This window comes from Lissotriton vulgaris, chromosome 6 (genome assembly GCF_964263255.1).
Source record: "Lissotriton vulgaris chromosome 6, aLisVul1.2, whole genome shotgun sequence".
NCBI classification, from domain to species: domain Eukaryota; kingdom Metazoa; phylum Chordata; class Amphibia; order Caudata; family Salamandridae; genus Lissotriton; species Lissotriton vulgaris.
This window is the reverse complement of record NC_141694.1, coordinates 1,013,502,456-1,013,526,405: the sequence shown is the minus strand read 5'-3', so window position 1 is coordinate 1,013,526,405 and position 23,950 is coordinate 1,013,502,456. Positions and strand designations below refer to the sequence as shown.

At 43.9% G+C, this 23,950-nt stretch overlaps 1 protein-coding gene across 3 annotated transcripts in view; it reads right to left on the bottom strand.

Annotated features, from left to right (window-relative positions):
• The window catches only part of VIT (vitrin), a 1,955,513-nt gene extending 1,933,048 nt beyond the window's left edge, over positions 1-22,465 (bottom strand). For all 3 annotated transcript variants that reach the window (XM_086927073.1, XM_086927074.1, XM_086927075.1), the window contains exon 1: positions 22,267-22,465. The gene's annotated coding sequence lies outside the window, so the exon portion shown is untranslated. The remainder of the gene's footprint in view (positions 1-22,266) is intronic.
• Between the last annotated feature and the right edge of the window lie 1,485 nt (positions 22,466-23,950).

Below are 23,950 nucleotides of genomic sequence, written 5' to 3'. Positions count from 1 at the left end.
TATCACCCTATACCTATCACGCTGCCTCTATCTATCGCCCTCACTCTATCTATCGCCCTTTATCTATCGCCAGCCCTCTATCTATCGCCCGCACCCTATTTATCGCCCTCATTCTATCTATCGCACTCACTCTATCTGTCTATCTATCGCATCAACTCAGCATCACTCAGGGGCACCACAGCATCACTCAGGGGCACCCCAGCATCACTTAGGGGCACCACAGCATCACTATGCGCTACCACAGCATCAATCTGTGCAACCATTCAACAACAACTGGTTCAAATATGTTCTATCAATGTTTCAAGCTTTATTACAAATGTCACAAAAAGATGTTAATTTTTCACTTCTTTTCTTGGATTTTCGTCATAATAAAATACAATGAACATAATCTTTACAAAAGGTATTTACAAAAGTTTACATTATTGCCATTATAAATTACACTAACTGTTATTTAAGTATTAATTATTTTTAAAAAAATAAAAACCATTGTTATTTGTAATATCAATACATCTAAGTCACGTAAATACAACACATATTGCACTACAAATGCTATAGGTGTCACATTTGCCAAAGTTATAACTATTGGCATTGTAAATGACAAAGCTATTAATTTCGCTATTTTCAAACCCAACCCATAAATACAAAAATTGTCATTTACAATACCAATAGCTCAAACTTTCCTAATGCGAGACCTATTGCATTGCAAATGCTTGTTTAATTGAGTTTTGTTGCATATGATTACATACAAATAAAGAAAAAGCAACAAAAAAGGAAAGAAAAACAACCACTATAACATACATTAACAGTGACCACAGTTTACATACATGATAATAGCATTTTATTATTAAAAGCATGGTTAAGACACTGCGGGGTAGGCCAGTTCATGGACCAACACGACCGATATCGGCAGCATTTTACATCTACAGAATTGTAAACACATCCTATCTGGGGGGGGGGGGGGACAGCGTGCGCATCAGAGCCTCAAACGAGTAGTAGGTAATGGATGCCCGGTGCCCTCTCAACACCAGACCCAGTGGGCTTATTTGAGCGCAATTAATCAACCTGGTAACGACACACTCCCCTGGTACATTCAACACCTTCCCTGCTAAATAATTCTGATATAACCACCAGAAATTTTTGGGATCGTTTTGAGGCGGGAGTAATTCACTATATAGGGCCAAATGTATCAAAATCCGCATTTGCGATTCTCAAATACCGATTTTTAACGAATCGCTATTTGAGAATCGCAAAATGCCATGTATATAGGATTTGCAATACATTTTGCGAATCCTACATATTCCTTAATTGCGAATCTCAAATTGCGATTCGCAATTAAGGAATACCTCCCGATCCATTTTTATGGGCCTAGTGGCCCATAGGAATGAATGGGAAGACATTCTCAATTTGCGATTCGCAATTAGCGAATCGCAAATTGAGAATGCAATTTCAAGGGTGCAAGGGTGTCAAAAGGACACCCTGTTGCACCCCTGAAATAAGCATGGGTGCACATGTGGCGCACATACATGCCCTAAGGGCACATATGTGCTTCACATTGCACTTTGAAAAATGCAAAAAAGTGAATTTTTCAAAGAAATCCCAATTTACCACCAACTTGAAGTTGGTGGTAATTTGCGATTCCTTAAGGCCAAATTGCACTTTTTTGGTGCTTCTTACAATGCAGTTAAGGAATCGCAAAATTTGCGATTCCTTAAATGCAATTGCAAAATCAGGAATCACAAATTTTGTGATTCCTTATTTCGCACGCAGTTTTGCCTCATACATACCACAAAGCAAAATTGCGATTGCAAACGCCGAAATTCTGCGAATTTCGGCATTTGCGATCACAATTTTGCTTGATACATATGACCCATAGTTCTGTTTGTGTGTTGCAAAAGAGCATTTCGTTCGACCATTCTGCCAGAGTAGGCACCGGCACGTGTTCAGCGCATGGCCAATCTATGCTTTGCAATCAACATCGCCATCTCTATCATTGGCGGATGTCCTTCTGTATCTGCTTTGAAAAACCCAGGAGTGCCAGGGGTCTGGGGATAATGGTGTCTCTGTGATTTCACTCAACTTTTGAAATATCCATCTCCAATAGTTGGCTATTTCTGGACATAACCAGGCCACATGAAGAAAATCCACAGAGTGTGCCCTGCATTGTTCACAGGCCGACGTTTCACGAAAACCATATGTATGCAGGCAGGCTGGTGTGTAGTAAACTCTCTTAAAAATGTTAAAGTGTATTAAACGATGTTGGTCTTTTAAAGAGATACACCGCATTGAGTCACAGCAGTAGCTCCAAGTGTCGTCATCAAGGACCACCTCTAAGTCATTCTGTTACTCCAGCCGAACCTTAGTATTAAAATTCTTACGGTAGCCCTGCACTGTACTGTACATTTTGGAGACCAATTTGTTGGTGGACTCTAAGCGTAACATGAATGAGAAGGGGGTGACCTCCGGGGGTTCCACCATGTCATGACCCAGCAACTGCCGGAGGGCATGCAACATCCTGTGGAAATTAAATCACACCAATGGGAGGGTGTCATGCCTCTCTGCTTCAATCGCAGCCCAATCACGTGCGCTCCCAGATAGGAAGAGTTCTCCAATTTTAGTTATATTGAGTGACTCTAGAGCCGTAACTACCTCTCTTTTCCTGCTAATTGGCATCCAATGGCACCACTCTAGTGGAGTCAGTGGGGAGTGCTCGCCTGTCTCTTCATGAAGTCATGCCACGTGTGTACCATGGCATTGACCGAATCCAAAATGCCGGTGCGTCTGTCGGTAAGCAATCGCAAACTAATTACTGAATACAAAAAATGCATTTTTGTATGTATAAAAGTCATTTGCAGAATTTTTTTACAATGCATATTTTCACCAAATTCATATTTTTGGCAACTTAAGTCACAAAACGTAATTGGTATTAAGAAATTGCTATTCGTAGGGTATGTTGGCAATAGCAAATTGTGATTAGAAAGTCAAAATGAGCATTTGGCACATGCAATTTACCACCAACTTGAATCAGGTGGTAGCCATGTGCAAATTATATAAACAGACCCAGAATGTAATAGCAGCTTCAACAATGACATGTTATAGGTGATGGAAAGAAGAATGCTTATACTGGCTGGTTTGTAGAAATGGAGAAGGAGACAGGAGAGGAAACGTTGGAGCGGTACACAAGAACCGGAGCTAGCATTTGTTGTGTATGTGACTCCATAAGGCGGAGTTAACATAATACCTCTCCGCTTGTCCCTGAATGAAGCTTAATAGGCAGGAATAAAAGTTACAGGTACTACTGACCAGTAACCATACAGTACGCAAATAGGCCCACTATGAAGAAGGGTAAGTGCACAATTTGACTCCACATGTTACTCACAGTGACATGTTCCAAACTGGTCCTAAAGAAAGCCTGCAGACCCAACTGGGCGCCATAGGGGCTGAAACATGTCGACTGCATATCTTTTAAAACAGGTGCTATAGATCAGTAGTAGCCAGTCTGTCCATGCACCACATATTCTTTTAACCTTACCCCATTCCCTACAATAATAAAACAAAAGTGAGGATTGGAGGTAATTTTAACTTCACTTAGCACACTCACTCACTATTTCTGATCACTACTGAAATTACCAGTTGGTCTCCCTCCAGGTGGAGGAAAGCATAATAAAGACCCCATGATGATGCTTTTCACGGTATAACTGAAGCAGAAAATCAAGATATACTGCTCCAACGTTTCCTCATGTGAATGAGAGTTCTTTTAGATGGTAAGGACCCAAGACCCTGGTTAAAAAACAGGTCAAGTGATCCATTCCCCTTTTGATTATCTGGGTATCTTATCTATCTGTGGCTACAACTATTGGGCATGGAGCCCAGCAAAACTGTCAAATCATTGGGCAGCAGTACTGACCACATATTATGTAAGAATGTTGTTTTCTGCTCTCCTACCCCTTCCTTGTTTTCTAAGCAATATTAGACTATTTATGATAAAACATTCCACCCCATGAGGTACTACACCTGCCAAGCATGCATTCCATGTTTTATATGGCTATCTTTGAAGTCAATATTGTGCCTAATCGGCGTTAGCGTTGTCATACTTGTTGAGCACCTTACCTTAATCAACAATACGTCAGTCGTTTTGGTCAAGCGAGTTTGCAGGGCCATTTTCTCTGGTGCCCCGTCCTGCACCTGCCGTGGGTCTGCGCTTTATTATAACCCTTAAGCGCCTGTTGAGAAGAGTTATGATCTGTGTATACCTGTGCCTTGCCATTCAATGTCATCGTCAAGAGAACAGGGAAAAGCATAGCATTTACAATGTTGAGCTCTCTGAGCTTCCGTTTGCCAGGGGCAAACCTCCTGCGTGCATCCTGCCTGTGGGGTGAAATCTGGGTACAAACATAGCGCTGAGCCCTCGTGGTTCAGAGGCCACAGCTCGCTTGCCTTCCGCAACCCAGCATCTCGGTCGCGATAGTTGAGGATGCATGCTATAATGGGGTGCGGAGGGACCCCGGGGGAGGTCTGGGTCGCAAGTGAGCGGTGAACTCGCTCAATTACTTTGATTGGGTTTTATCAGGCTTACCTATTTCTTCTTAGCGCGGCACAGCCTCAAGGTGCAGGAAAACCCCGGTGCCCGGGGCCTCATCAGTGTTCCTCTATTTAGGGCCTTCAACTAGGAGGCAGCCACACCCAGGGATACTGTGGTTAAATGCTGTTAAAATTGGGCCCAAGGCAGTGATGGCAGGAAACAAACAGAGCGTCTAAGCAGACCCCGCTCTACACAGACAGGCCACAGCACGCTCCAGATCAGTTGTTTGCGGCCCAACCTAGCTAATGATTACTGCAGTGGTGGTATTGTGTTCCCACCAGGTGCCTCACAGCCTTACAGGCCATCAAGCAATTGCCATGATAAGGCAGGCTCAGTCCACAAAAATATTTTTGCCCAACGCCACATTCGGGAGTGTATATTCACATGATCTTTGCTCGTGCGCTGTTGTGTCTATCAATCCAAGAGCTGCCTAAGCCCAGGGGGTCGCAGCACATGTGGAGCCGCGGAACGCTCCAGGGCCTCTGCTATCGAATCGCGCCACACTGGCAGGAAGCAGTTCAGATGCAGGGCTCCACCCGCTGAGGGAAAACCAGCGCAAAGCCGGGCCCGACACCTACGGGGCACCCGACACCTCAGCACGAGCCCAGCAACAAAGTGGCTGTATAGGAGTCAGAAGGGTGAATCCGGGCACCGCCACGGTGCACAGCGATCCACTGTCAACGCCCCTCGTACTGGCTGCAATGAGGAATCTCACGTGCAGTGCAGGCCACAAAATAGATCAGGTAGGCTCCACCCTCACTGGCAGGTCGGGTCTGCTTTCTGCACAGTGGAAGCAGCAATCCGTGGGTCAACGATACCGGTAGGCTGCCAGTGCAGAGCTTCGTCCGTGCAGCTCAGTTGCGTACTTCTACGGCCATGGATTAAGCAAATATTGATAGGGGGCAATTTTTGGCACAGGCTCACTGCACGCCGTGAGGGCAACGGCATCGGCTCTTCACCGCCAGCGCCGTGAGGGGAACGGCAGGACTTGCCAGGACTCGCTGCGGTGTAGTTCAACCAGGCGAACTACACTTCCCACAAGCCCCGGGGGTGACGTACAACCCTGACGCTCTCCACGCGCCCGGAGGCGCTTTAAGAATTCGGAGCGCCGAACGCTCCTGGGGGCAATTTTTGGCACAGGCTCACTGCACGCCGCGAGGGCAACGGCATCAGCTCTTCACCGCCAGCGCCGTGAGGGGAACGGCAGGACTTGCCAGGACTCGCCGCGGTGTAGTTCAACCAGGCGAACTACCCTTCCCACAAGCCCCGGGGGTGACGTACAACCCTGACGCTCTCCACGCGCCCGGAGGCGCTTTAAGAACTCGGAACGCCTCCCGCATCGCCGGGAGAAGCCCGGGACAAGGGCGGGACCGTCTGTGGCCGTCCGGGGACGACCAGGGACGGGACGGGCCACCCCCCTTGGCTTCATATGTGAGTATGTGCCCAGTTTGACAGGGCTAGTGGCAAATTGTGTTCAAAACTTTGTTTGTGACCTCATAACCGTCTGTGACTTCTGAACTACCCCCATTATGTCTATTCAATCTACCCTACCAGACAACTATCTATTGAAAGTAGTCACTAGAATTAATAGCAATAGAAGGAAATCGCTTGGTAAATGTAATTTACCAGACCTCCCTCTGGCTTCATATTCAGATCCCAATAATGCTGATATAAATACCACCAACGACACTGTTTTAGCAGTTGAGACTGATAACATCGGTATCAATGTTGAATCCACTGAGGCTCCTGATGACTTGACTGTGTTGGAAGATATATTGAACCCGTCTGAGACCCTTGAAGGTACCCCTCAGCAGTCCACTAGGGCTGCAAAATTTATGAGAGCATGCAGGAAAACAGCTCTTAAACGGGGAAACCATTCTGCAATAAAAAATAAAAAAGACACCATACACAAGGAGAACATTGAGGAAAAAGGGGCTCCATCTAAAGACAGTTGTGTTTCCATTAATACCACCCAAATTGACTTGTAAGTGAGTACTATCGATGATAAACTGAAAATGGTTGTAGAGCCTTTGTTAGTTAAAATTGATGATTGAGGGCTGTGGTGGATCAGCATGCAGTTAATTTGGATAAATCCATATCAAATATTAAAGATACTACATGCCCACACGCAGCACCTAAACAGGATAAGGTACAACCACGCCATACAAATAGTGCCTCCCCTACTGCCAATGTAGGGAAACAACTACCTAAAGAGTTACCTGTATTGGCACGCCCATTAGTACAGGATACGGGCCGACCTCTGCAGGTACCGGCAGCTGGGTCAACAAGCATAGTGTTGGGTGGTTCACATCATGATGTAAGAACATTACCAGCACCAAACAGAGACAAGACTGTTTCGGTGCCAGTTGTGTCAGCTACGCCTGCTGCCATAGGGGGGACTGATGGGGTACCTGTAAGGATATGTAGGCGCCCAGTAGACCTTCCCCCTGAATGTGTACCCTATGTTGTGGTCTTAACTAATGTCCCGACTCTAACTCAGGCCCCATATACCCAGGAGTCAGCGGATTCCCTAAAAACCAAAACAACCTCATGGTTAAACCGCCACTGCGGTTACCCAGTTGGCTACTCTGATCAAATTATTTCTATCAGAAGAGTCAATTGGATTGGTAATACCAGGAAGACCTGTGGGGGTGATTGTGTGATTATAAATTTTAAACATCCGCAACATGTTGCGACGGTCTTGCTCAGAGCAGCTGCACTTACGCAGTCAGAGACAGATGTCGTCGCAAGACCATTGGGCTATTTTTATAAGCACCTTAACAGGTTGCCTTCTGCTAATTGTAGGGAGGGGGCAAAGAACAATTTCAATTTTCCATCTATTGGAAATAGACCTGTGTTACCCACCTTTTGCCCTGGTTTTCCGGATGGCAGACCTATTCTGCCGATGCACATGCTGAACCCTGCCCCGGCGGAAACAGATTTATAACACACACCCCCAACCTAGTACCCACTTGCGATAGTATTTTTTCACCTGCTAATGGGATGGTCTACCAAGTCCCAATCCAGAATAGGTACCAGACATTGAGTTTTCTGGACCAAAATGATTGACATCAGATGGGCCTGGGAATCGGGAGGGATGTAAACAGAAATAATATTGGAGAGTTAACTACACCCGAAATCGAACAGGTTAATAATGTGACTGTAAAATGTATGCCTGTTGGAGGAGAAGATGAGAATTTTATGTACAATATAGAGCTTTTTAATTTAGATGAGAACATGTCCGTATTTAGTGATGGACCGCCTATTGTTAGCCATCATAGGATAAGGGAAACTTGTTATATCGCCAGCTGGAATATTGCAGGCCTGATGGCCAAGGACGACATGTTAGGATGGAAAGATTTTATTAGTTTATTTGATATCATTTGCCTACAGGAAACCTGGTGTAAACATTTTAAGGGCAGTGATGGCTTTGTATCCTATGAACTTCCTGCCTTGGCATCGCCCTTTGGCAGAGCAAAAGGAGGGCTGTTGGTTTTGATTTCAGTCAAGTTACCAATTTCTGTGAAAAAGCATGTAGTAGTGGGGGCTCACTCCCAAATTTTATGGCTAGCACAAGAAGCGGGTAGAAATATACTTCTGATTAATTTTTACAATAATATATTTGATGGTACTAGGCACACAGTAATTAATGACTTAGAAAATGCACTAAGTAATATTGTGAATAATTTTAACGGTGTTTATGAATTTATTTTTGTGGGGGATTTTAATATTTCAGTTTGCCCCTTATCATCTCAGAAGTTATGTGGTATCTATAATCGTTCAGGGGATGCTGATGTTCATTTTCCCCATAACTTGTATGGAGAAACCCTGAATAACTTTCTGATAGATTATGACATGGAAATCATGGAAAATGAAAAGAATGACCTGGGAGAACGTTTACCGACTTTCAAAGGGAGGGGGGCTAATACTGTCATTGATTTTATGTGCATGTCCTCTAACCTAATCCCTCTTTGCTCAGAGCCCAAGGTGGTTGATGTTATGCTAAGTGACCATAACTGCTTAACTATTGAAGCCATGATCTGGAAACCTGTCTCCACTCTCGATCTGGGTACTATTGTTAATATCGAACCCTATAGACCAAATGGTTTTAGGTTGAGGTGGAAAGGAGATAAAGCCAAAATAACATCTGATTCCATCATCAATAGCTGTTTGACAGAAATTACGGCGATCCTCGAACAGGATGAAACCGTGGCTGTCACTATTGATCACTTTGGTAGAATTAACGCAATCATCAATAGGAAGTTCACTAGAGTAGCGGGGCACAAGAGTAGACAAAAAAGGGGGTGGTTCGACCATGCTTGTTCTACCGCCCGGAGAGACCTCAAAAAGGCCTTAGCAGTTAAACCTAGAGATAAGAGTCTGGTGATTCAACTTAGGCAGGATTATAATTTGATCCTTAAACGCAGAAAGGCTGAACTCCAGCAGGAAGCGTGGGATAACCTTAGCCAAGCAGCAGAATTGAAGAACTGCACACTGTTTTGGACTACTGTGAACAGTCCATTTCTTAAGGACGAGAAGGTGCCAGAGCTTACTTCAAATGTGAGCATGGAATCATGGATTCAACATTTTTCCATTATTTTTGACTCTGGTAATAGACCGGCCTCCTCTGAAGATGGCTGGCCCATCGTTGCTTTAAATATTACCACAGCTGAGGTCATGGATAGTATAAGAGCCAGTAAGGGAGGGAAGGCCCAGGGACCTGATGTGGTACCCATAGATGTGTACAAGACTGCCCCGGAGATTTGGGGCCCATTGCTGGTCAAGATCTTTAATGCAGCAGTTAGTTGCAAGATACCGTCAACATGGGCAGAATCAATAATTGTCCCCATCTTTAAGAAAGGTGACCGGGGCGACGCAAAAAAATACCGGCCAATATCCTTACTGGACTCATCTGTAAAAGTTATGAGTCGGGTCCTTTTAGTCAGATTAGAGGAATGGGCAGAGACCAATGAGATCTTAACCGAGCTACCTCAACTACCGCATCAACTTCTACGCTCCCAAACGCCATCTCCGATCAGCCAGTCACGCCCTCGCCGCCGTCCCCCGCATCCGAAGAACGACAACAGGAGGAAGGTCCTTCTCCTACCTGGCCGCCAAGACCTGGAACTCCCTCCCGTCCGACCTGCGCCTGACCCAGGACCACCTCTCCTTCAGGAAGAAGCTCAAGACCTGGCTGTTCGAGCAGTAGCAGCACCCCCTCCCCCCCCCAAGCACCTTGAGACCCTCCGGGTAAGTAGTGCACTCTACAAATGTCTAGATTGATTGATTGATTGAACCAATAGTCAGATTGGGTTCAGAAAAGGTCGTGGCACCATTGAGCAGTGCTTGAATTTAGAACTTTTGGTAGGGAAATATACCCAGGCCAAAAAAGGGTCAATTTACTAATGCTTTGCTGACCTAAGCAGCGCTTTCGATATGGTAGACCACGCTATACTATGAGCTAAACTGATCGAAATGGGAGCTCCCGAAGGTATAGTTTACTTTTTGGCCCGCCTGTACGAAAAACTTTGCACCAGTGTTCGGTATGGACCTAATGGGGAGTGTACGAGCAAGTTCAGGATCGGGAGGGGAATTAGGCAGGGGTGTGTTTTAGCACCCCTGCTCTTTACACTCTTCATTAATGAGGTGGATTCTGTTCTGCAGACAGTTACGGCAGACGTCCCAAGAGTTAACAACCTTAACATCCCTGTGTTACTCTATGCGGACGACGCCGTGTTGCTGTCCAGGACCCCTCTGGGTCTCCAACGCTTGATGGACAGGTTTGTACAGTTCATCAAAAGTAGGAAACTGGTGATTATTAGGTCGAAAACTTATGTGATGGAGTGCGGGCCTGGACGAGCTAAAACGAAAGTTAATTCCCATTATTCCATAGAAGGTGAACCGGTTCAAAAAGTTGATAACTTTTGCTATCTGGGGATCACATTTTCAAAAAATGGCAGCTGGGATACCGAACATAAAGCTGTTAAAACAAAGATGATTAGGAGTGCTAATAGGGTTTTTGTATTTGCCAAGAAGTTGGGGAATAGACGCATTAAGGACATGTTAAAAAAATTTCAATCTAGATGTCTTTCTGCTGCCCTTTACGGGGCTGGAGTTTGGGGTGTGTCACCAGCCGGGAGTCTACAGGTAGAGGAGAATAATTTTCTGAAAAGGCTCCTGTGCTTACCCAAATCTACCTCCAACAACTTGGTTCATAAGGAAACAGGGATTCAATCCCTGAATTATATGATTATGTTAAGACCCTTACTATTGTGGAGCTCGGTATGGCTGAATTATGGTACCTCTCTGAACAGAGCCATTATCGAGGATTGCCTCACTTTGGACCAGCACTTAAAGATCCCTTGGGCCAAATATATTATCGATTGTTTTCAAAAGGTTTTTGGGTTTAATATGACCAATGATCGTTATTATGCCTCTGACATCTCCAAGTCTAATTTGAAAAACACTTTTCTGAACTATTGTGCAGAGAGGCGTGCTTTGGAGGAATCAAAAATTTCTACTTGTATCCTGTACAATAGCATGAATGATTTTATCGGACTCCATCCATACTTGACACAGGTGACCAGAGCTACGCACCAGTTTGTGCTGACCAGAATGAGGATGGGAACAGTACACTATCTGGTTGCGTGCCCCAATGTAAAAATACGCCCTACTGGACCCTGTGCCTGTGATAATAATGCGGAGCAGAGCACTACGCACTTTCTTTTATCATGCCAATTGTATAGTGAGTTACGGAAAATCTTCTTAAAGCCCATGTTGAAAAGATTTGGGGTAAGAACAATTACTGACTCTATGAAACTGCTTTTTAATCTGCACCATCCGGACATTTGCTTCTTTACGGCTACTTTCCTGCTTAAAGCAATTAGTGCCAGGAAAAGTATGTGTTTTTAATCATTTTAATTATTTATTCCATCCCCTTCTGGATAATAATGTATTATGTGTTTCTTTTTAAATTGATGAAATGTTTTGTTTTTTTAATTGTGTGTGCTGTTATGGACATGTTTTTTATGCTCCGAATAAAGCTTTATGAAATTGAATTGATAGGATTGTGGCGATGTCGGCGGGAGCAATTTTACATTGCGGCCATCTTGCGGCCAGGCAAGCTCCGCCCTCCAGGGCGCACACTACTTGCTCGGCATTACAAAACGTAATGCACGCCACAAGAATCTTAGGTGCATATCATCAAGGCAATTATCACCACTTTAGCTGCCGCTTTCAGCCGGAAAGCGGTGATAATTGTATTGCCCTATTAGCAAGGTCAGGCTATTGCATGAATCCTTGCCTCAGCGCCCTTTCCCTTAACGCCCAGCTTTGCATCTCTAATGAGATGCAAAGTGGGCGTTCCTCCCCAGAATAACGGGAGAAATGTCGCTAACCGACATTTCTCATAGTATCTGGCCTCACACTAACCTGCAGAGCGATAAGAAAAGTAGCGCTAACCTCAGTTATCGCTACTTTCCTTACGCCTGCTTTTCATCTGACTTAGCCATGATATCCTATGGAAGGTGGATATCATGACTAAGTCTGCCCTGCCCTATCAGCAAGCATTCCCCAAACGCTGTGCGGTTGTCGCTGGATTTCCAACGATAATCGCACATTTGGCAGCTTGCGCCTTGATTTTTATCGCTGTTGAGATGAGCGTTGCTGATAGCACGCTATCTCAGCGATAAAAATCAGCGTTAGCCAGCGATAATTATCCTCGTGCTAAGTGCGCTGAGCGATAATTATCACCGGTCCTTGCTGATATGCCCCTTAATAAGTTTCTGGACTTAGCGCTGGTCTTGGCTAAACTCACACTAACTATGGTCTGGACATCTCCGGCCGGCCCCTGCATCCAGGTTTGGTTAGTGGCCCTTCGCCGGGCCTTGTTGGGCGAACACGAAATACAGGCCTCCCATGCTCCACGTCTGATATCTGGGGTGCAACCTGTTGACTGGCAACATTATTTATCCACCATAGAATCCAATTCTAGCAGGACACGCACTAATCCGTAATATACCAGCAGTAAAACCAACATTGCTCAATGGACCACCTAGAATAGTACACTAATATTTATGCGCTTGATCAAGGCAAGCATATACCCGGGCGCGTGCACACTGCACACGGACTCAGATGTCGTTTAATTTGGCCAGGCCCAGACGCACCTAGTCTATTGAGTGGAAACTAAACTGAGCAACCTCTTTCCCCCCACCATCAAAGTTAACACCGGCTCGTGTACATCGCAGTTTGTATTATGAACACGCTGCTCAGACAGTGGTTTCACATGAATAGTCAAGTCAAATATACTTTTATTTGATTCATTAAAAAAATCATAAAAGGATGGACAACCATCATAAAACACCATGCTTTAGAATATACATTTTAAAAAAAAACCTAAAAAGGCTTGAGGTTGATGTCTGAATAAGGAGATACTTATTATTTTAAAAATAATGACGAATATAACAATGCATTTGGGAAAAATCTGCTAATTAATTGGCTGCTTGGCAGGGTCGCATTTTACCAGTTCTTTTGCTGCGATTTTCCATAGTATTATGGCTCTACAGGACAGAGGAATTGACGATCCTCCGAGACATTTAATGACCGCTGCTCTACATGTTCTTTTTTGTTCCTTCCTTAGAGCCTCCCGGAGAATGGATTTTCGGGCTTCCAATAAAAAAGAGCATGTGCATAGAAAGTGTAGTAGCGACTCTTCCCCTTGACCACAGAGACGACACTCCTTGGTTGGCCATGTTTGTTGCCATTTTGGGGTCAAATCCTTTGAGGGGAAAGACCCCATGCGTATCAAAGTCAGATAATGTTTTTTCTGGTGGGAGAATTGTTCCAAAAGATATTGTTGCGGCTTCAGCCTCTGATAATCCTTAATCACAGCCCAGGCATGATGTTTTTTTGCAAAGGACGTTTTATCAGTTAATCAAGAGGTCCGTTTGATAGCGTTATTGACAACGATTTTAAATCCTGAGTACGTTGTGAGGGTGAGCCAAGCATCCTCTAGCTGTAATGCCGACAGGGATTCCTTCAGGGCTGCTGTGGTTGAGTTAGCTAGGCTCTTTTGGTTTTCAATCTCGACCCAACAATAGTGGGCTAGGGTGTTATCTTCTGCCTCCCTCATCCTCCAGTAGTATTTTACTAGGGCGCCTTGTCTGGCCATAATCTGATTTTTTAGACCATATTCTAGGCAGATTTGTGCCTGTGAGGTGTGTAGCGGAATTGTGAACAGTCTCTTAAATAGTGTAGATTGTTCTGTATTTCGGACTGTGGCATCTTTGGTGTTCAGAATTTCTGAGCCGTATGAAATGGAAGGTAAATATTTTGCAGCAATCACTTTAAGCAGGTGGGCAGTGGAGCATCCTATAAGTTTTTTCCTTAGAGTTTTAAAAGCGAACAACAGTTGTTTGGCTTTCAAGCGACCTTGGTCCAAGTGTGATTTGAAGTTAAGCTTACAATCTAACTGAAAGCCCAGGTATTTGTAGCACGTAACCCTTGTCAATTGATGCTCACCCAAATTCCAGGAAAAAGTTAGACTTTTCGGTGTTTTAATAGATTTCGAGAAACACATAACTTTTGTTTTTTTATGGTTAATCGTAAGTTGGTTCGAGGTGGCATAGTCTCCTAGTTCTGTGATCAGTTTCTGTAGGCCTATGGGAGTTTGTGCTAGCAGGACGATGTCATCAGCATATTGGACACAAGGGATCGTTTTTTTTCCCAATTTTGGAGGGTCTGCTTGGATTAACCTGAGGCGCTTATCGAGATCGGAGGTGTAGATGTTAAATAGACAGGGTGCCAGTACGCAACCCTGTTTTAGCCCATTGAATGTTGGAATTTTGCCGGTTAAACTGGACCCGTCTCCTTTCTTTATTTGTACCCACGTATGTGAGTATAGATTGATGATGGCCTTCAGGAGTCGTGGCGGAACCCCCCAGTCTTGCATTTTTGCCCATAAGTTGGCTCTTGAAACTTTATCGAAAGCCGCTTTTAGGTCGATAAAGCAGGTGTACAGGGGCCTAGATTTTGCAAATGACTGATTGGCTATGAGGGTAACCGCTAAAATATTGGTGAGGGTGCCCATCCCTGCCCGGAATCCAGTTTGTGTGTAGGGTATTAAGTTTGATCTGCTGACCCAAGCCTCTAGCTCAACCAAGAGATTGGATGCGTATAATTTCGCCTCCACATCTATCAATGCGATTAATCTGTAATTGGAGGGATCCGAGCGGGAACCAGACTTGTGGATTGGGTTAAGGATACTTCCTCTCCAAGACTCAGGAATCAAACCGCATGTTATGGCTTTGTTAAAAAGGGGAGTAAGGAGGCGAGGAAAGAATGGAGGGTCGTGCCGAAACAGGGCATTTGGTAGACCATTAGGGCCTGGAGCTCGCTCAGGTTTTAAGTTTTTTATTATTTTTAGTACTTGTTCGACAGAAAAAGACTCTGAGTCTTGAGACAGTGGTTTCACATGAATAGTAATATTTGGACAAGCAATCTAGTTAAGTTGAATAACGTTGGATATTATGAATTGGTACAACTCTTATGTTCCAAATATTTTGAAAACATTTGAGAGGGATTAATGTTGCTGATAATTGATTAATGTATTGTAGATAATCTGTTGCCCCCAGCATGTGGGCACGAAAATGCAAATCGAAATAAACAAAATATGTATCCTACCATGGTTTATGTATTGCTGTAATTTGGATTGATTTTTTTAAATAAATATTGTTAAAAAAAAAGAAGACTGTCTCATACATATGAGATTGCTATAAGAAGCGAACCGTAAGTACTGCAGGAGTTCCCCATATCATACTACTTTTAACATTCATCTTATCTATTTCAAATATAATCAATAGATGCCCAAATAATTAGATTTAACTGCACCATTGGTGTTGACACAGAAATGACTCGGTGTGACGAGATTTTAAACAAACAGCTTGTTACAGGTAGAAACTACGCTTTTCACTTACCAAAAAAACGTGCTGGGCATATCATAATGGTTTGGTGGTAATGTGTTTATTCCCTCCTAGACTGTTTCATTATAATCACACAAAAAAGTGTATTCCTCAACACATTGGCGATACTGCCATTTCATTAAGCTACAAATATGGAAATAAAAGACTAAGGGACAGATTTATCAAAATGTCAGGCAACACTGTCCTTAGCCTTGTGAGAGAGCAGGAATGCTTCTTCGCTCCATATAGGTGTAGTAAGCACTATATGAATGCTGCAGTACAGTACAATTCAATTGCTGTGAAAGATCAGTGGAGCTAAGACAGATTCAAGCTCAGGTCAAGTGCATCTCACAAATGCCAGTAGGGATGGCAGCGTCTATCAATCAGGCACACTTCTAGTAGCCCAAGATGGCGGCTCCTTGGTCAGCCATTTTACAGGCCCACCAACAGGCTACCATGACTGGGGAATGAGCAGCAGCATGTCAGGTGTACTTTGCACCTTTGAAAAGACAACAGAGACTTCAATATCTAGCCTAATTTCGTAAAGGTTTGTCTTTCTTTGCTACCCGGTCTCAACAATAGTTGAAAAAGCCAATAGATGTGGCTTTTTATTAGTGCAGGAACACTTGCACATATACATGCACAAAGGAGAAAGCGCATGGCCCTTACAGTCTTGCATGTGCACAGAGGGACCAATGCTCCTAAATGTATCTATGTACTGGCACAATAAAACAGCGCCACCAATACAAACCAACAAGACGTACTTATAACCACGCGCACTTGCACCCTTATTTTTGGGATTTTGGCAAAGGGCAGCACAGCAAGTCACCTTGCTGCACTGCCTTATGCCAAAGTGAAAGGGCAGGAATGCACTGCATTTATGCAATACTGTGCATTCATGTTCTTTCTCCCTGCACTGGCTCTGTTTCGGCAGGCTACTGCCAACGTAGGCACTCTTGCACCACAGTGCAATGATGCTTCCACTGCATGCAGGATTATTTTTGTGCAGGAAGGGACAGTCCTCAGAGACATTTTAATGTTTCCATGTGCCCTGCAAAAGGCAGCACACATAGAACGAGGAAAAAAACAAGGAGAAATAGAGATATTTCTCCTTGTTACGCCTCGCCTCCGGAGGCATATGGATTTTGGCGCTTCCCCAGATTTACATGATTTGTAAATCTGGGGCAACGTCAAAATACATGGGTGTTGCGTGGGAAAACCAACCACAACACCCATGGAATGTGTCTCTGGGGCAGAGTAAGGCGATGCAGCGATGTGCACTGCGTTTCCTTACTCAAGATTCACGAGGCCACTCAAAGCCATGCTGAGTGGCTTTGCATGGCTTCACAAATTGGATTGAGAGCCTTGCGTCATGCATGTACCACTTTACGTGGTGCAAAAATAATGCAGGGCTCTCATAAATAAGCCCCTTAGTGCATGTGAGAGCCAAACCTGCACTTCTGATGCCCATTTTGTACTTATGTTTTTTGAGAAGCTTGACCTAAGGGTGCCTGAACCTTATGCCTGCTATGTGACTGCAAAGGAAATCTGCACATGGAATATCCTCTGTTAGCAGGGAGACAGGTCATGTACAGCTGTAGCTTCCTTTTTTGTTGGTGAGTTTGGAAAACATGCTCATGAATCTACTGTGTTTTTAACCTGACATCATGAAAGATGTGCTGTTCAAACCTGCAATGTGATTTTTTTGAAACACAAAAAATGCATAGGGGACTCAGGCCCTTTTAGAATTGTAAAACTATACCCATCTTCGTTTTAACAATATATCACTTTGTGTGTTTACTCTACTGTACGCAAGATCAAAAGCGGACTTCAGGAGACATATAGTAATGGATGGAAAACTGACCTCTGGGGGAGTGATATAATTCCTGACAGGCCAGTGCCACTGAGAAAAACAATTAGGTTGGGTCGGGTCATTTACATGCCGATTCTACTCTGAATAGTCCAGGAAGATTACGGCGAATCAGTCGCAAGAGAGGTACATTTCAGAGAGGGTAATAACCCTGGAACAGAGTTACTCACAAGCCAAACACACTTCTGACAGGATAAGGCTGATGCAGTTAAAGTCACATTACTGTCGTTTCTGTAAAAGGCTAGTGGGGCTGGGGCAGATCAGCCAGGAATTTAGGTACATCTCTAAAAGGCCAGTATGACACATTCAGAGTCAGACACATCCAGACATGCCTCTGAAAGGTCAGAAGGGCTTTCACTGAGTTACTCGCATTCCAGCCACATATCTAAACGGCCAAAAGACCTGGGACACATTCATCCACATTCCAGCTCTAGCTTTGACAGGAAAATAGGCATCAGAAGTATTTACTCACACCCTGAACTCCCCCACAGGCCCGGCTTAAGGGCGATACCCCCAATGCAGCCGCACCTGGTGCTGACCTTCGGGTGTAGTGTGGGGGGTGTATTGAGAAATAACTTATGGGTTTATAAGCCCCTGAAGCTGAGTTTCCTGTGTGTCCAGCAAATTTCAGGCAACAATACAAATGTCAAGATAACTCTGGTGAATATTGTTCCTGCTGGAGAGACAGTGGAATTTTGACTAGTGATGTTTGACTCATCATAAAGTAGTGCAGAGGGTTAATATGACTGCGGCAAAGAATAGTACAATGCAGCTCACAGAAATGTGTTTTATGTGGAGAGCTCAGTGAGTTACTGCTTTTGTCATGGACATCCTTTTGCTAGTTTAAGTTTGTAGGTACGATCCTAATATAGCACAGTGACTTATAAACTGTCATGAAAGAACTGCACGCAAACCGCACAGTACAGGTTTAGAGCGTTATGTGTTTTTTCCCCAGTCTTTCACTATCTATTCCTAATGTTTGTTTGGGCAGAAATACATTCTCATTTATAAATTAAATGGTGCTTTAAAATAAATTAAATGTATGTGTGAGAGAGAGAAGAGCTACAGAGAGATGAGAAGCACTGATGGAGGATGGTAGTGAGGGAAGTCGTAGAGAAGGTGGTCATGGGGGGGGGCAAAAACAAAATTGTTGCACTTGGTGTACCAGGGTAAACCTGGTCCTGCTCCCCCATTCAACATGCATGCCCCCCTTTCGACTAACTCTCCCCATTGCACCCTCCACTATTCCACTATCCCACTTCATATGGCCAATCATTTTGGCTATGTGATAGTGAAAAGGTGTTTCACGGAGCATCACTAACATACTACACATGTCCAGCTTTGGCAGCATTGCAGTTTTCCTTATGTGTGGGACATAAGCATGGGCATAGTACATGTTCTGTGTATTAGTGCACAACTTTCACATACTTCACTAGAAGTAAAATATAAATATCTAATGTATAGCACTATAATTTCCACATAACCATGCTATATATTAAATCACGTTCATGCATACCTTTTACTCATGTGTATACGCATCTCCTACTTTTCCTAATTGCTGCATTGAAGGTACTAATGCAAACATGTAACACTTGCTGTGGTTCTGTTATCTCAATGTTAACATGATTCACTATATACATGTTGTCTCCTTCTCTGTTAGTATGTTTATGTGCAAACTTTATAAACAATACAAAATGCAAGCCTATTGGTTATGCAAATGCTTGTTTATGAGGACAGCTGCATGTGGAAAGTGGCAGTGATCGTTCGACCTACAAATAATGTCTGTGAGTACTGCTAGTGAATGCAATGCAAGCACCTTTACTCTCTATTTGCACAAATGAAATTGTCTATGATCTCACTGCTGTCACAATGTTGACTGGGGTACGAAAGGCTTACAGTTACAACCTATAAGTTTGAGGATATTATTTACTACTAATGATTATATTTAGAAAAAACAAGTATCTGTCCATTATTTACAAGAACATTAATACCGAACTACTGGAACCTTGCACGTATAATTACATAGCAATATAATGTTTATACCTACTAGTGTTATGTGACGTCATGTGATTTACAAATAGAGACCGAGGCAGTACGACAACGCGCCTATCACCAGGAAAGGTTTAAGAGTAGGGAACAGTGCTGCACGAACCTGGCAGACCAGTCTCCTCAGTGTTGCACACTGGAGAAAACTCCATAAAATCGAACAGGACAAATGATTCAGCATCTACTAATTATCATGAGCAGTTCGCAAGTCCATAATACATTTATGATTACGTCACATTTCAAAAACATAATGATCAGACTTCATCTTTATTTTCTTTTTTTAATGGTTTCTAAATTCACAATCTTCTCTTTTAAAAAAAATCTTCTTTGACGTTGTCTAAGGATGAAGGGGAAGTCTGTGCATTGTTGTTATTGAAATGTGACTTATTCATATAACTGTATTTAATGGACTTGCGAGCTACTCATGAAAGTAGCAGCTGCTGAATCATATGTGGTATCATATTTGAGACCAGGGGCAGTGCATCTGAGAGTCAATGGGGTTAAAGATGTGAACCTCACGGTAACTGTCCAATTTCACAGTTTTGTCGGTTTTAGGTTATAATCTTGAAAGCCCGTCAGCCGAAAGTTGTTCCAGTGTTTTTTTCAACAGTTACACCAGGGACATGCCCGAAAAATGCACTAAAACATCGGGGCAGATTTACAATAGCTGGCACATCCCCAGGGATGCGCCAGTTATTGTGCGCCACAGCTCCGCCACCCATGGTGCGCCGCATTTACAATACGGCGCACCATGGGGCAAAAACGGCACAGATGCGTGACGCATCAGTGCCGTAAAGGCGGCGCATTGCTGGAGTTGCGTCGCAAGCGCGACGCAGCTCCAGCAATGCTCTGGGGGGCCCTATCTGTCCAATGCTGCTTCAAGCCTTACGCCTGCTTCAAGCAGGCGCAGGGTTTTGACGCAGCATTGGCCTAAAAGTTTCTGCGTGAAATCTTGTAGATTTCACGCAGGCACTTTTGCGAGGCGCACCTGCCCCGGAACGGCCACCCTGCGCCGGAACGCCCACATGTGGCGCAGGGCTTTACAAAGTGACGCATCTGCCTAGATGCGTCACGTTGTAAATGGGTCACAGGGATGCGCCACATTTACGCCGCCGTTGCGTGATGCAATGGCGGCTTAAACGTGGCGCAAGTCCGACATAAATCTGCCCCATCTTACGCAGCACAAAAAAATCCATTGCCTCCGTAATTGAATTGCATGTATTTTAGCGGTCACCAATAGTTGGCACATAGAATCTCTTTGTAAATGCTAACAGACTGCTTATTATTAGGAGCACTTACATAATACTGTTATGCATAAAAAGTGCCTTTTCGACATTTTTAATTCCCTCGTAAATAATAAAATAATATTAGTTCATCTCCATCAAATATGCCAAACGAAGGCAGGGCCTTATTACAAAGAAAGGGCGATACATTATCGCCGCTTTTATGGGCAGGAAACTGCCGCTAAAGCAGCGATAATGGGCCTAATAATATGCCCTTGTGAATTCCCATAGAAGCCCATGTTAACACACAACATGGGCTTCTATGGGAATTTACAAGGGCATATTATCAAGCCCATTATCGCCGCTTTAGCTGCAGTTTCCTGCCGATAAAAGCGGCAGTAATGTATCGCCCTTTCTTGAGAATATGGCCAGCAATTTTTTCACAAATTCGATTAAATAGGTAAAAGACAACTTTCCAATTTCGCCTACGCACACTAAAACTCAAAATTTAAGTGACAAAAGAAAAGAAAACTGTTTTTCTTCAACAACTTGGTCAATCGCATTCCATTTGGTAATGCAATCCACTGGTTTCGGACCCAGCTGCCTATTTGTGATGCCCAAATTAAATGTCACTGATCATGCCCTCCCCGCAATCACCTTTCTTTAAAGAAGACATGATTACTTCATGTCTTAAGTATGTTGTTACATTTTTAGAAAGCCACTCCTTCATTGCACACGAGATGAAATTACATCGTTGACCTCATCCTCTGCGACTTTCTTATGTATTTTCAGATGTATAGTGTAGGTGTGAGAATTTTTCTAAAACGGTAATTTCTTTTTGCTGTCTTGTGTCTAGTAGAATGTATGGTGTTACATAAAGACAAATATTTTAACACAGCCAGGCCATGTCTCTTGTTTGATGAGACTTGCTGCACACGAGCTAGGCTACATTTTTTGACATCTTTGCTTCTTGTAAAAGAAGCATGTCAGTGATACTAAGGGGCATATTATCAAGAAACGGCGTTAAAATTATCGTCGCTTTAGCGGCAGGAAACTGCCGCTAAAGCGGCGATAATGGGCTTGATAATATGCCCTTGGGAGTTCCAATAGAAGCCCATGTTCTGGTGAGAACATGGGCTTCTATGGGAATTCTCAAGGGCATATTATCAAGCCCATTATCGCCGCTCTTGATAATATGCCCTTAAATCCTTACTGCAAGTGAGTGACTCAATACTAATAGGTTGTTTGTGTTACATTATGCGGTTTAAAAACAGTTTTTTTTTTTATCTCGGTGTGCTTTAAACAGATTCAAACCATTGACAAATCACTGATAAGGCATGCATCATCACAGGCCATGTATGACGTTGTGAAATGTCTTTATATCAGTAGGTAAAAACTCTCGAATATTCATTGGACTACATGTGCATCCAGTACACCACTGATAAACTGCAACTATGGACAGGTACACATTATCGCAATTCGACCGTATAATTTAACAAAGTTTGCACTCCAGTTAAAGACAGATTTATTGTATACTTATAATCATGTGCGAAACGACGTAGTAAAAATAATAATTTGTTCCAATCCTACCTTCTTGGAGAGTGAAGGATCTTTTTCTTCCAAAAAATCTCGTGGATGGCTGAACTATTTTTGTAAATCGTTTCTGCCTGGTAAACTGCAGTCAACAATATTCCGAATGGTCTAAATTGGATCCACAATGGCAGCGTTGGTCTCACGGTAACATAAGCATCCCCACCGATGTCTAACGTGTGAAACTGCGACTGTTTTCTCTCGCCGAGACCTGCACACTCAGCTTCTCAATGAAAGGCGACACCCTTTCCATCCCTCCCCTCCTACTTTTTGCCGGAGTGAATTGGGTGGACGCCTAAACTGCTCGCGGTGATGTTGAGCTTACGCCCACTGGGTCTGTAAATGTCGGTAAAGGAAAAATAATCAGATATAAGGCGTGGGCAAACCTGGTGCGCCACCATCTTCTAAAGTATCCCCCACCTTCACGGAAAGCAGTTGTTCAGACGGATTTCCCACTGCAATATCGAGCAAAAAGTCAGTCTACTTTTAAACTTGCCCGCTGGGTATAACTAGCCTGCCTAACCTTAATCCTTATGCTCTGCGAACGTTGGTAATAAATTAATGAAAGAAGCATTTGCAATGCAAAAGGTCTCGCCTTCACGCAAGTTTGAGCTATTGGCATTGTTAAATTACAATGCCTTTTATTTACGTTTTGGGTTTTAAAGCATAAATAAAAGGCACTGTCATTAACAGTACTAATTGCTTAAACTCTTGCAAATGCAAGACCTATTGCATTGCAATAAAGGGCCTTCTCGACCACTTGTTAGATTGTGAATATCAGAGGAAGAGACCGGCCTATGCCATCTTCAAAGTAGTGATACATAGTGTACTGACGGAGCCGCCCGTCCATACTCGCAGTCACGCACACACGTACACACGCACGCACGCATTCCTACACCCCGAGGACGGGCTAGCCCAGGGGTATAAATAAATGGGCGCGAGACCGCTCGTGGCCTTCGGCCTGGAGCCGCAGCACTCGACTTTGTGGGACAGCTTGAATCCAGCTCCTGGTTGTCATCAATGCCTCCTGGTCCTCGTGGCTGCAGAGTCAAGCTTCACCCCTTCGCACCTAAAACACCCGACATCGGTGGGCATTCGTCTATCATGCCCCTGGCCATTGGCAAGTAACCCAGACTCTGTCCCCTCTGATTTCAGGTTCTTCACATCCTCAAATCAGGCTTGGATCACACCGGACACTTTCCTTCTTCACGGCAGCAGCACTTTGCAGAAGTTCGCATTTGAAATCAACGACGATTCCCGACACCATTTGACACCTATGCACCCTGCTTCCCTGGGTGAGGTAACTCGAATACTCTGGTCCTCCCATGGGTGCTGGCCCTAGACCCCCTTAAGTCTAAAGGGGTTTGCTCAAAGTCCTCTCCTAAGTGTCCTTAAACTTTAAAATTCCAACTGCGACTTTCCCCATAGAAGCTAACAGCGCTCGCGGCTCTGTTCCCACACTGCATGCGTCCCCCATGGGTCTCCTGTGTCACTACCTTGGGTCCCAAAGATTCTATATGCTCTAGGCACTGTGTCTAGTCAAATCATGGTTCTTATACCACTTTCTTAATAAATGGTTTGGTCCCCCCCTGGGGCCCAGTGTATATTGTGCTATTTACTGAAGTTCTATTGTGTTTAAATTGTGTACCTTGCTCTGTAATCTCATAACGAGATTACTAGAGAG